This window comes from Arvicola amphibius, chromosome 5 (genome assembly GCF_903992535.2).
Source record: "Arvicola amphibius chromosome 5, mArvAmp1.2, whole genome shotgun sequence".
Classification (NCBI taxonomy): Eukaryota; Metazoa; Chordata; class Mammalia; order Rodentia; family Cricetidae; genus Arvicola; species Arvicola amphibius.
This window is the reverse complement of record NC_052051.1, coordinates 8,475,120-8,487,855: the sequence shown is the minus strand read 5'-3', so window position 1 is coordinate 8,487,855 and position 12,736 is coordinate 8,475,120.

The following is a 12,736-nucleotide window of genomic DNA, read 5'->3' as shown; positions in this document are numbered from 1 at the left end:
TGATCTGATGCAAGTTGTTTCAGGCTGGTATCTGAGTTGATGGTGATGACCCTAGTGGGTGGAGGCTACTTTAGACACAGCCGCACGGGTCATGGCTGTTGATGCGTGTGCTCACGGACTTGGTAGGAAAGCAGTGGTTATGTATACCACCAAGGTACAGTGCTGTCCCTCCAGCTCCTCCCGTGGCTGGTCTTGAACTTCCCATGTCGTGCACGGTGACCTTAAACTTCTGGTCATCCCAGGTAAGAAGAAAAGGGAGGCGAGCCGGTAAGATGGCTCAGCAGTTAGTATTTCCTTTCCCTGGGTCTGAGTTCAGTTCCAAACACCACATAGAGAGGCTCACAACCTGTAACTCCAGAGGACCTGATGCCCTCTTCTGGCTTCCAAGGGCAATGTCTTCTCATGCACATATATGCATGCAGACACAGAAATTAAAAGAAAAAAAACCTTAAAAGAAGAAAAGGGCTCATGCAGTGGCTCACAGATAAAATCCCAGGATTCAGGAAGCTGAGCTAGGAGACTCACCATGAATTTGAGGCTAGGCTACCTGCTGGCCCTTCTTAATTTTTTTTTTTTTTTTTTGGTTCTGCCTGCCTCTGCCTCCCGAGAGCTGGGATTAAGGGCGAGTGCTACCACTGCCCGGCTGTTTGTTTTGTCTTATAAGAGTATTATGGAGTATATGATTTTGTGTGTGGAATGCTGGAGAGGGCTGGTCAGGGACGTTCTAGATAAAACGCTGATTGTTGTAAAATGAACGGAGACTTGAGGGACAACTTGGTGCTTCCCTGTTTGCGGTGTGGGAAAGAGGGGCCCAGAGGTGCTGGAGGGCATTGTGCCTGCACCATCTTCTAGCCCAGCCTGGTGCTAGCAGGATTCTCAGCTCTGAGGCTCTCAGCTCTCCCAGAAGAATAGAGTCAGTCAACTTTATCTTTCTCTCCTCTGCCCACCCTTTTACTCTCCCAGCCCCCACCCCCTTCCTCCTACCCTCCCATTGTCCCACCCTTCCACACTCCCACATTGGCTCCAAGGCCCCCAGCAGTACAGGGTAAGCGCTCTATGGAGGCTCCAGATTGCTTCTGTGCTAAAGTGTTTCCTTTAGTTTGAGTTACCGCTGGCCTTTGCACCTTCCCTCCCTCCCGCCCTCCCTCCCCTCTTCCTTCCTTTTTTCCTTCCTTCCTCCCTTCTCACTTTTTTGCTTTGTTTTGTTGTTTTGTTTTGAGTCAGAGTCTGTGTTTGCAGCACTGGCTACCCTGGAACTCTGTACCTCAAACTCAAAGAGATCCACCTGTCTCTGCTGGGATTAAAGGTATGCACCGCTAGTTGTCAGTGTGGGTTTTTTTCTTGTTTTGTTTTGTTCTGCTTTTGTCATTAAAAACAAAAAAAGCCCGGGGGTGGTGTCCCACACCTTTAATCCCAGCACTGGGGGGTCAGGGGCAGAGGCAGGCAGATCTCTGTGAGTTCCAGGCCAGCTTGGTCTACAAATTGAGTTCCAGCATCGCCAGAGCTGTTACACAGAGAAACTCTGTTTCGAAAAAGCCCAAAACAGAACAAAATAACACATACCAAACCCAAAAAAAGAAAAAGAAAAAGAAAAACGAACAACACCCCCTCCCCCAACAAAAACAAAAAAGCATTTACTCATGTTTTCATGTTCCTGTGGTGGTGGTTTGGGGTATAGGATCTTTCCTCCCAGTGACTTTGACAGAATCAGTTCTTCAGTGTGGCTCTAGCCTATCTCTTTGGCTAGCAAAGGTACCTGAAACAGGATGCCAAGGTGGCATTTTGGCTCTGCTTCCTACAGTGGGGAAAAGTGTCTTTCTCTGCTGTCTATCTGAATGGAGCCGCTCCTCCCTGCTTCAGTCCACCATGAGGTGAAAAATCGCCTCTCCTGTGTGCTCCCATCCTTCCTTCCTTCCTTCCTTCCTTCCTTCCTTCCTTCCTTCCTCCCTCCCTCCCTCCCTCCTTCCCTCCCTCTCTTCCTTTCTTCCTCTTTTTTTTTGTTTTTCTTTTTTAAACAATATTAAAACATTTCCTAGAAGGTGATGTTTTTATTTTTTTTTTAAGATTTATTTATTTACTATGCATACAACATTCTGTCTCTATGTATGCCCGCAAGCCAGAGGAGGGCGCCAGATCTCATTACAGATGGTTGTGAGCCACCATGGTGGCTGCTGGAAATTGAACTCAGGACCTCTGGAAGAGCAGCCAGTGCTCTTAACCGCTGAGCCATCTCTCCAGCCAGAGAAGATTGTTTTGAAATCAAGTTCTGGCAGAAGAAAAATCCTGTGCTAACGTATATCAAGACTAAACCATTACTGACATTTGCATCTTCATGCAACCAAACAAAGCCTTAGATATAGATTAACAAAACTAAGATAAAAAAAGAAAAAGGAAAAAAAGAGGGACTGGAGACAGCTTAGCAGCCCCTTTGCCATCTTACCAAGGCCTGTAACTCCAGAGGATCCCATTCCCTCTTCTGGCCTCTGAGGGCACCCTCCTCCATGTGTGCAAGCATACACAGATACACACATTTGCTTAATTAAAATAGTACTACTAATAAGAAGAAAGGGTGCTACAGTGAGACTCTGACTCAGCCCGCCTAATAAAAAAGGGTAACCAGAGAACAGGCTGGGTACGGGCAAGAGTTCTGTAATAGAGGGGTCTAGGGCTTCAGTTGCTCCTGGAAGCCACATTGTAACCACCTGGTTCTGGTTGGTTTGGGACTTCCCTGGTTTTAGCACTGAAATTCCCATGTCTTAGGGAAATCCCCAAGTATTCAGCAGACTGGAATTGTTGACCACCTTACCAGGTTACCCTGAATGATTGATTGGGAATTCCAGAAGATTCTGAGATTCTGATTTTTTTTTTAAACAGAGGGTCACGTTGCCCAGACTGTCCTCCAAGTTGATAGCTAGAATGAGTTTGATCTCTCTCTCTCTCTCTCTCTCCCTCCCTCCCTCCCTCCCTCCCTCCCTCCCTCCCTCCCTCCCTCCCTCCCTCCCTCCCTCCCTCCCTCTCTCTCTCTCTCTCTCTCTCTCTCTCTCTCTCTCTCTCTCTCAACAGGGTTTCTCTGTGTGATAGCTCTAGCTGCCCTGGAACTCACTTTGTAGACTAGACTGGTCTCGAACTCACAGAGATCCATCTGCTTCTGCCTTCTGGGTTCTGGGACAAAGGCATGTGCCACCCCAGCCTTGATCCTATGCCTCCACCATCCGAGATATAGTTGTACACCACCATGTCTGACTTTTGTGTTAAATTTTCCCCCTAAACTTAAAACAATGATATATTTTGTATTTTATGTATATGAGTGTTCTGTGTTCCTGTATGTATGTGTATCACAGGTGTGCACAATGTCTTTGGAGGTCAGAAAAAGTCACCACGTATCCTGGAACTGGAGTTATGGGTGGTTGTGAGTTCAAGGTTTCTTTCTTTCTTTTTAAAATATTTATTTATTTATTATGTATACAATATTCTTTTTGTGTGTATGCCTGCAGGCCGGAGGAGGGCACCAGGTCTCATTACAGATGGTTGTGAGCCACCATGTGGTTGCTGGGGATTGAACTCAGGACCTTTGGAAGAGCAGGCAATGCTCTTAACCTCTGAGCCATCTCTCCAGCCTCCCTCAAGGTTTCTTTCAGCATGCATGCATGCATGCACATGTGTGTTTGTGTGTGAGTGATGCAGGCGTGCTACAGAGAATGTGTCTAAGCCAGAGACAACTAGGTGGAGTTAGTTTTCTCCTCCCCCCCCACCTTTGTGTCGGTTCCAAGGATTGGACTCAGTTGCCATGTTTTGCAGCAAGCTCTTGTTTCTGCTGAGTCGGCTTGACAGCCCCATGATTTACATTTGCTTGTTTATTTGTTTGTTTGGATCCCATGTGCACACCCCCCCCCCCAAGCCTTGAACTTGGAGTTGAGTGTGACTTTGAACGCCTGATCCTCTTGCCTCTACCTCCAGTGTGTTGAGATTACAGGCATGCTCTGCCATGTCCAGCCCTTCAAACTGCATATTTAAACCTCCTCGCTTGGTACTCATGCCAAAACCAGTTCCTTTTCCGGGTGTGGTTCTATTTAGAGACTGGAGGATACACAAGAGTAACTGCCCACAGTCTCACGCTCGCCGGAGTCAGGCAAACTGTTCTTTCCTGAAGGGCGTGTTTACTTGAGTTTTCAAATTCCTGGCCAGTTCATAATTAGAGACTCAGTTTCCCTCTTGTTATAAGTAGGTTGGGGCCAACATGAAATAGTCAGTCTTTTGTTTTAGGACACACTTCGTGACTTTTCTAAGATTAGAGCTCGGTCTCTCAAGTGTAATCAATGGGGGATAACATTCTTTAGAATACTCGAAATATTTCCACGAGTCTTAAATATTCTATTTCCAGATGGGATAACACGAGCTTCAATTCCAGGAGCCAAACCCTGCATCTGTAGAACGCACAACTCCCTGTAAAAGAAGGAACCGCGCCCTGCCTGCCTGCCTGCCTGCGCTTTGCTGGCTGTGTGTTCTTGAGCTGGAGGCCACTTTCTTTGCCTTCTGAGAAACGGTCTGTGTGTTTCCTCTAAGCCTCTCAGTTGTGGGAGACTGGCTTCCACGGAATCAGCATTCTGCTGCAGGAACATGTGGCTCACACGGAATCCTTTTCTGGGTGAGAGTCCAGATTGAGTTCCCTTCTGGGAAGACAGACTGCCCCTTACAAATTCCCCACCTAAGCAGGCGTCGATAACCCTCATTTGGAATGACCTATAGCTGCATTCTTCTACCGAGTACCATAAATGACAGCCACGTCACTTCTGACCACAAAGGTGCAGTTCACAAGAACAGAAAGTGACTGTTTTGGGGATATTAGGGGCAGGCATGAACTTTTGACAAAGCTTTAGCCCGGGGCAGAAGAAGGGGGTTGGGAAGCCCATTCAGGGGTGCAGAAGGGGAGCCTCCAATTGTGTGTGTTAATTTTAACATAGGAAATATTTTGTATTTTACCTTTTTAAAGCATAATGCATAAAACTGTGTTTTATCATTTTCATACAGCAGCATACTGTATTTTGGGCATATGTACCCCAATACTTTCTCTTGTCCCCGCCCACTCCTCATGACCCCCTTCCTCTCTCAGCCTATCTTCCCTTTCTCTCCTGTTTTTGTTTTCTTAGGGACTCAGTTACTTACGTGAGCATGAGTGAGGGTTATTATAGGACATTCTATATCACTGAAGAAAATGTTTCCCCCATTCCCTACTACCCTGAATGTCCCAGCAACCAACCTCAGGAGATTGAAGCCTCATGAGCGCCCCACCCCCATCTACCCTCAGGGATGGGTGGCGCCTCACTCACCCCTCCCCCTGCCATGTCAGTCTGATTTAGACTTCCCCTGTGCTGTACTTGCAGGTAAAACTAGGACAAGTTGAGTGACAGGGCCTGGCGGTGGTGGCCAGGCACGCCTTTAATCCCAGCACTTGGGAGGCCGAGGCTGGCCGATCTCAGTGAGCTGGAGGCCAGCCTGGTCTATAGAGAGAGTACCAGGACAGCCAGGACTGTTACACTGAAATCCTGTCTTGAAAAAACTGAAAGCAAAAATAAAAAGAAAACAAAACAAAACCAAAAAAGAGTGAAAGTTGTCTTGAGCCAGGGCCAGGGACTCCTGTCCCCTCCTTTGTCTAAAGACAGGAGGCCTCCAGCCCTTCGGCTCATCCGTTTCCTGCTGCTCTTCCTGGAGAGAGTTAGACTTTCTTACCTCCAGGCTTTGTCTCCAATCAAACCCCAAAGTCTCTGCTCATTCTTCAGAACTGTTTCAGAGTTCCCCATCAACCCAGGCCACTGTTGAGAGGCGAAAGCCCAGCACCTCGAGATCTGAAACGGGTTTTGTGTTAAGCACACGGGTGTGTGTGTGTGTGTGTGTGTGTGTGTGCACATGCACTGAACCCCTCCTTGCTACCTTCCTGTTCTGAAATGAGCTGCTTTTCTCTTAATGATTTATTTGTTTTTATTTTAGGTGCACGGGTATTTCGCCATGTATGTCTGTGCTGTGAGTGTTGGAGCCCCCTGGAGCTGGAGTTACAGGCAGTTGTGAGCTGCCATGTGGGTGCTGGGAAATGAACCCAGGTTCTCTGGAAGAGCAGCCAGTGCTCTTAACCGCTGAAATGATCTTCTTTAAAAGTAACCATCACATGTACCTTAGGAGTGATTTCAACAAGATGCTCTTGTCATGTTGGTGGCAAGTTAACGACATGTCTTGTTCTCCTAACAGGTGTTTCCACAGAACCTGTGGAAAAGATGGTGGGGTGGGGCCATGAGAGTACATCACACCTCCAATACGAGGTTCTGGTTAACGCCACTATCTGAAGGCCTTGCGTGATTCCAGTTTTGCAGGGAAGAGGGGCTTTCCGATTCCATGGTCCCCACTCAGTGCTTTTGGTCTGGGATGCCCTGGTTGCCACGGCCACTCTAGCAGATGTCTGTGGAGCTTCTCTTCGGTATTGATGATTCAAGGTCGGTGTTACCAGTCTCTTGATCAGGTTTTTCTTTGGATCTGGAGCCACATACAGGGGCTCAGACTTGCAATCTCTACATTTGGGAGGCCGAGGCAGGAGGATTGCTATTGTGAACTCAGGTTTCTGTCAACCTGCCTGTTACATCTGATCAGTGCTCTCTGTCTCTAACGCTTGCCAGTGTCCAGAGAAGCTCCCGGCACCTGGCTGTGGAGGTAACAGCACCATCAAACCTAAACAAGAGCTGGAGGTTCAACTGGGAGGGTGCTTGCCTCTGCCCCGCAGAACCCTGCACCTCATCCCCAGCCCTGCACAAACGAGGCGTGGTGTTGCACACCCAGCACTCTGGAGGTGGAAGCAGAAGGATTAGGAGTTCAAGGTCATCCTTGGTTCAGACTGTCTGAGGTCAACCTGGATTACAGGAGACCCTGCCCCCTCCCCCAAAAAACAATAAAACAAAAACCTGAATGCCATTGAGCCCATCATTTTACAGGTTCACCCTATGTGCGGGGCTCTATAAAAGTCACAGCTGGGGTGGAGAAACAGCTCCGTGGAGAAGGGTACTTGCTGTTCTTTTGGAGTGCAATTTCCAGCAAGTGTACTGGGTTATAGATGAGCCCAGACTGAGTATGAGAGCTTATTTCAAACCAATCAACAAGCTAGGAAGGGGTGGTGGGAAGAGCTAGAAAATGGACTGTGAAGCAAACAAGAGGCTGGGGAGATGGTTCAGTGCTCACGAGCACGTCCTGCTCTTGTAGAGGACCCATGTTCAGTTCCCAGCTCATGACCACCTGTAAACTCCACTAGGGGATCTGACGCCCCCTTCTGGCTGCCTTGGGCATTGCACTTATACGTACATACACATGACATATACACAAAACTTTTTTAAAAAAAGATTTCTTTATTAATTATGTATACACACACCAGAAGAGGGCACCAGATCCCATTACAGATTGTTGTGAGCCACCATGTGGTTGTTGGGAACTGAACCCAGGATCTCTGGAAGAACAGTCAGTGGTCTTAACCTCTGAGCCATCTCTCCAGCCCCTACACAAAACTTTTTTTAAAAAGATTTTTTTATTTATTATGTATACAGTATTCTCAGTACTCTGCCTGCAGGCCAGAAGAGGGCACAGATCTCATTACAGATGGTTGTGAGCCACCATGTGGTTGCTGGGAATTGAACTCAGGACCTTTGGAAGAGCAGGTGGTGCTCTAAACCACTGAGCCATCTCTCCAGCTTCCTACACAAAACTTTTTTTATTTTTTGTTTTGAGGTAGGGTTTCTCTGTGTGGCCCTGGCTGTCCTGGAACTTGCTCTGAAGGCTGGAATTTGCTTGTAGACCAGGCTAGCCTTGAACTCAGAGATCTGCCTGCCTCTACTTCCCCAGTGGTGGGATTAAAGGGGTGCACCACCACTGCCTGGCTATATACACACACAGAGAGACACTTGTATATACATAATTAAAAAAAAAACTTTATAAAAGAAAAACAAGACACACCCAGATGAGCAATTTAACACAGGGTAGCAATGTTGTCATGTCTTACAGTAATACACTGTCGTCTGCCGTGGGTACGGTCACGATGTCATCAGGATCGTAGGTGGTTGAGGAAAATGAAGGTGTGCAGGCTGCCGTATGAACTCTGACCTACAAACACTGACAGTATAGTTTCTAGAACAGTCTCTTGGAGAAGTCATCCCCACCTAACAGAGTACCTTCTGCCGGTCTCCAGCCCTTGGTTCAGCTTATTCATTAATTACTTTTCCTTACTGAAAATTCCTCTTTGGAGTCCAGGTGGCTCTTGAACTTGCAGGTATCCTCCTGCTTCAGCCTAATGAGTGCTGTGATTACGGTTGTGCACCACCACACCTGTCTTGGAGTCGGCTTAATGTTTCTAAGAGTTATTGGCATCTTACACGATTTATCTGCTAACAGTCTCCAAACAGTGCCGTGGGTTACAGGAGGGTGGGGACTTGGCCAGTGTGGTATCCCGATGCCTAGAGCAGTGCCCGGCACTCAGTAGGGTGTTCACTACCATCACTGACCGACTGAACTATTGGCCCTGTGACCTCTCCTTTCCATTCTTACTTACTCAGCCAGATCCACAGCCTGGGGACATAACCCCGGAAGTAGCAGGCAGTCCTGTCCCAGAGTCCTTTGGACAGATGCCAGCCTTGTGCATCTGCAGCCAGCCGAGAGCCACATACTTTCCAGGTGTTTGGAATGGCGGAGCAAGGCAGGGGGTGAGTCACCAGCTCACGCGGCTCTGCCTTTCTGAGGATCTTGCCTGACACATGACCTCAATCCCCAAGGTCCAGAGCCAGCTCTGACTCATGTGTATTAAAGAAGGTCTCACTGAGGACAGTGTGTGACCCAAACAGACCCACCTCACCAACGCTCCTTGGCTGAGTGAGAAAACGCTGCCTTGTGTAGTCTGCCTGGCCAGCTGGCTGCTGGCTGCTGGCTGCTGGCTTGGTTCCTCACCTATTCCTCTGGAGAACTCACAGCTTTTTATGGTCTTGCCTTCTTTCTTCACTTCCTTTCTCTCCCCTGGGCTCCATCCTTCCTCCCTGTCTTCCCCGAGGGCGTGACAATGATGTGTCAGTCAAGGCAGTTCAGATAGGCTGTCCAAGCACTTAGCAAAGCTTAAATCCCTCACAACAGGAAAATGAGCTCCCCTCCACCTCCGTCCTCTCTTTAACTACTTGGGCACTTTGTCTGAGGTCAGAGGGTCCAGCTCAGGATCATGAGCACGATCATTTGGGCAGGCTGGATGTGAATTATCTATCTGACCATGTTCTAGCTGTTGAACTCTGGTTCCTTCCTGAGTTCTGCTGGGATGTGACATCATTATTCTCATGTCTAGGTTAAACAACTAGGTAGATAACAACAAACTCAGAAATAATTAGAAGTAGCCAGATGTGTTATAAGTGCAGGCACAGCATCCATGAGTTTGATCTCAGACCCTCAGTCTGGAGATCAGTTTACAGGGAGAGAGCCCAGGGGTCCCGGGTGTCCCCATATGGATTCAGACAAGCTCAGCATGGCTGTGCAGGCTCGCCTACACACTGAGAATGCTTGATGAAAGCAACTCAAGAGAGGAAAGGTTTGTTCTGGATAGAGTTGAGGAGACACCGTTTCTCATGGTGGGGAAGGCAGTGGGCATGACTGGTGGTTGTGCTGGTGGCAGGGTGTCTGTGACGCAAGAGCAGGGAACTAAGTTGAAAGCCACTTGGTGGAAGGAGAGAATCCATCACAGAAAGCTGTCCTGTAACCACCACATGAAGACCCTGACACACCCTTGCCCACAGACACATGCACACTGAATGAATCTAATAAAATCTCTTAAAATGTAAGGCTTGCTACAATATCTTTTCTTCCAAAGTGACCAATATCCTTCCCTGGAGGAAGCTGGTGCTTAAAGTTTCTCACGTGCTTTTTACAGGTTTATTCCACAGCCCCTAGAGTGATCTGCGCGATGGGCGTGGCGTGCTTTTGCGGGTTTATTCCACAGCCCCTGGAGTGATCTGCGCGATGGGCGTGGCGTGCCTCTTGTTTGTTTTTCATCTCCCATTGAAGTCTCAAGTAGCTTCCTGTCTGTGAGGCACAGCCTCAGTCTTTTCATTGTATTACAGTATTCCTTTGAATGAGTTCATCTGTGAGCCGATGCTTCCTGAGAGGACGTATAAAATCGCCGCGGGTGACTGTGGGAACTACATTGTCGTGTGGTAAAGCTGGGGGAAGATGACACCGAAGAATATTGTGTTTGTTTATTTCACCGCTTCGCCTAAAACACCTGACAAGACTCACTCGGGAGAGAGGCTTATTTAGGGTCACAGTTTCATCAAGGATTTGAACAGCTCGTCCGGAGGTGGGGTGTCGCTCAATGGAGGAGCAATTGCTTAGTGTGCTCCAGCATTGCAGAATAAGTGCATGTAAACTTGTTTCTCATCCGACCACAAGTATCTCTGTAAGGGGAGGAAGGAAGGCGATGCCCCTCAGAGGCCTGACACCCTTGAGAACTGACTGTTTTCCCAGAGGCAACACTCTTTTCCCACGATGGACCCCGGAGCAGCCTCCACTGGCTCCACACTGCTTTCCATGTGACCCTCGCTTGCAGTGAGACAGACATCTGTTGGTCTTTCTTCCACGGGAGAAAGGAGATTTGCTTACTTATTTTAAAACTATTCATTAACTAATTAACACACATTCGAAGGGCTGGAAGATGGCATAGTGATACAGCCCTTGTCTGTCTGCAAGATGCCCCTGGATTACATCCAGCAATCCTCCCTACAAACCCCACAGATATTTTAGATCAAATGTGTTTGTAACTACGTTCTGCCCTGTTAGTGTGCCAGCAGCCATACACAGTATGCAAGTGCATGAGCATTCATGGTTCTTTTTTTTTTTTTTTTTTTTTTTTTTTTTTGACAGGGTTTCTCTGCGAAGCCCTAGCTGTCCTGGAACTTGTTCTGTAGGCCAGGCTGGCCTCGAATCCAAAGATCCTCCTCTGCCTCCTGAGTGTGCTGGGATTAAAAGCGTGTGCCACCACCAGCTGGCTAGCATTCTTATTTTTAAAAATCGTCTATTTTGATGTGCATGAATGTTTTTGCCTTTGTGTATGTCTGCATACGGAGTGCCCCGTGGGTGTGCCTGGTGCCCACAAGGGTGAGCGAAGGAAATTGGGTCTGCTGAGATCAGTGTTACAGGCAGAACACTGTATACATAATAAATAAATAAGAAAAGAAAAAAAAAAGAAAAGAAAGAAAAAAAAAATAAAGAAGCTGACTGGCCAATAGTAAGACAAGATAAGGTTAGGCAGAAGAGCCAAACTGAGAATGCTGGGAGGAAGAAGGGCAGAGTCAGAGAGTCACTAGCCAGACTCAGAGGAAGCAGGATGTGTACTAAATGAGATAGCAAGCCATGAGCCATGTGAGAGCAGGTAAAGGAATGGAAATGGGTTCATTAAAAATGTAAGAGTTAGCTAGTAATAAGCCTGAGCATTTACAATTAGTATTGTTTCAAAGTGATTATTTGGGAGTGGCTGCAGGCACAGGAAAACACCACACCCCCATCCTCAAAGTTCCTCCACCTCCACCCCTACCCCACACAATTAAAAAGTAATTTAAGAAAGAAAGAGATGCATGTGGTGCATGCTTTTAGTTCTGCACTGGGGAGGCAGAGGCAGGTGGATCTCTGTGCATTCAAAGATTCCTGCTCTATTTAGCCAGTTACAGTCTAGTCAGGAATATATATAGTGAGACTTTGTCTAAAAGAAAAAGAAAAATGAAAATAGGTGCTGGAGAGATGGCTCAGTTGTTTAGAACACTGGTTCTTAAAAGGACCTACCTGAGGCCAATTTCAACACCCTCAGGGTTGCTCACAACCATCTGTAACTCCAGTTCCAGGGGACCCAAAGACCTCTTCTGACCTCTGAGGGCACTAGGCAGGCATGTGGTACCCATCTGTCCATATTTGCCAGCAAAACACTCATATATATATATAAAATAATAAGTCTAAATAAATTTAGGAAAATAAAATAAAGACTTAAGTGTGAGAATGCACATTGACAGTGCTGGCACAAACTGGATGCTGGCACGTGTCTGCAGCCCCAGGACCCCAGAGGTGAAGACCTGGCAGCTGAATTGTGACTAAGTGTCTTACAAAGGACTTAAAGAAGGAAAGGGTTAATTTGGCTGTCAGTGTTGACTGAGCTTTCTGTCCTGCCCAGTTCCCGCAGTAGTTAAGCCCCAAAGAAATCACACAGAGGTCTACATTAATTATAAACTGATTGGCATATTAGTTCAGGCTTCTTATTAATTAATTCTTACATCTTAAACTAGCCCGTTATTCTTGTCTGTGTTAGCCACATGCCTTGGTACCTTTTTTGGCGAGGCAGTCATACCTTGCTTGCTTTGTGTCTAGGTGACAGCTGTGGACTGAAACTTTCTTCTTTCCATAATTCTCATTGCCCTGCCTCTACTTCCTGCCTGGCCACTGACACCCCACCTCTACTTCCTGCCTGGCTACTGGCCAATCAACATTTTATTAAACAAGTACAAGAAACAAATCTTTACAGGGTAAAGTCATTGTCCCACAGAATCTCAGTTTGAGGGAACACAGTCCACTACAACAGGGAAGGGTATAGTAGTGAGGGCAACTCTAGCTTGGTGACAGTAGTGTGAAACCTTGTTCTGAAATCAAGAAGTAGTTAGAGGTAAACTTGCCACTTTGCGTGGAGCCCTGCATTCAG